This window comes from Ixodes scapularis, unplaced genomic scaffold (genome assembly GCF_016920785.2).
Source record: "Ixodes scapularis isolate PalLabHiFi unplaced genomic scaffold, ASM1692078v2 PGA_scaffold10__122_contigs__length_95168666, whole genome shotgun sequence".
NCBI lineage: Eukaryota > Metazoa > Arthropoda > Arachnida > Ixodida > Ixodidae > Ixodes > Ixodes scapularis.
Genome location: NW_024609836.1, coordinates 36,509,977 through 36,511,532, shown reverse-complemented (window position 1 = coordinate 36,511,532; position 1,556 = coordinate 36,509,977).

Sequence of the window (1,556 nt, the reverse complement as noted above, 5' to 3'; positions counted from 1 at the left end):
TGTCGTCAGTTCTCCTCTTGCAGAGGATTTGCGCGGGGGCTGCGGCCGGCGGCATATTGTCTACAAAAGAGAATGAACAAGACGCCGGAGTATCTGATTTTTCCAACGGACGCACTCTTCACAGCAAAAGCAATGTAACTCCCCAGAAAAAAAAAATCGTACTGTTCATATGGTATTTGTATTTTGTTTTATAAATTCAAACGACTCCTCTCTCCCGTTCGCTCTCTAATTTACCCCCCCCCCCCCCCTCTCTTTCTTCCAGACCACGCCGCCGCCGATCCGTTGACCCCCGCGCCGTCAACAGGCCGCCACCGGCGATTTCTGACCGGAGCCCAGGTCTAGCCTTAAGTAAAATCGGCGGCGATGCTAATGGGAAGCGCGAGTTGCGATGCAAAAAACAAAACAGTAGGCGCGCTCTCAAGGTTCGCGAGTCGTAACACTTTCTGCTCGAGTCGGGCTTGGGGCACTAAACTCGTCGAACACCAAACTGGAGCAGAAAGTTCGCAGAGCGCGCCGATTGGACGTCGGCGGAAAAAGCACGAAGTCATCGTCGTGATATGCCAAATGGTGCGTTCTGTCAACTTTGGCCCCAACTTTGTGATTGACGAGATTAGAGGCCCTGGTGGTGCATATCTGACCTACCATCTGTTTGTTCATTCTGGATGTATGTCATGTGACAGGACGTTCACGCCTCGTAGCAATCGATACCGATCCCCATCCCTTTCTCTCCCGTTTTTCTGAACGTAATGAACGTGTCCTACTACTGGTTGTGTAGTGGGGAAATTGACTTCATATGGGGGCACGTCGTGTTACCTCACGTCACTTGACGTCAATTTCTGCGAGGTGGTAGTTTACCTAACCAGTCTTGTATGCGTTAGTGAAAAATAGTAACCGACTACAATTACTAATACTTCACTGAAAAATGCCTCTGATTGCACAAATCAATTATTGAATCTCAGAAGTAATTGAAAAATTAGCAGGAAATAATTTATTACTTTTCACGTTACGTTTCACATCACCAGATAAGGTCAGTGCAGAAAACCGCCTATGCCGCGGGAAGCCAGGATCGTGACAACCCGTATAGAGGAACCGAGGCACTCTCGACAGCTCGACAGTAAAAACATTGCTGAGCGCGTTGACATTCGAATCCTTCTGGTACCTTGTATCTTTTTTTAGTTTCTCAGTGGTCCAAGAAGAGTCCAACGTTGGTGCAGCCTAGACGAGTGACGCGCTGGCTGACAGGGTGATTTCTTTACGTAAAACAAAAATCAACTCAATAGTTGTAGCTGTTTTGTAAACATCGAATTCATTACTCGCAATTGATTACAAAAAATAGTGATTTAGTTACCGCAAACGTTACCGCAGAAAACAAATTGGGTTGTTGAAAAGGTACAATAAGATGTATCTGATTGCAATTAATTAGCTACAGGGAAGTCGTTACGTACAAGTCTGCTTTGAACACATTTTGTGCTCCCTGGTTTTACTCAGCATAATCGAATTCGCGTCTTTTCTTATTTTTAGTTTGCATTTTGTCGGGTCGTTTGGGCGCTCAGTTA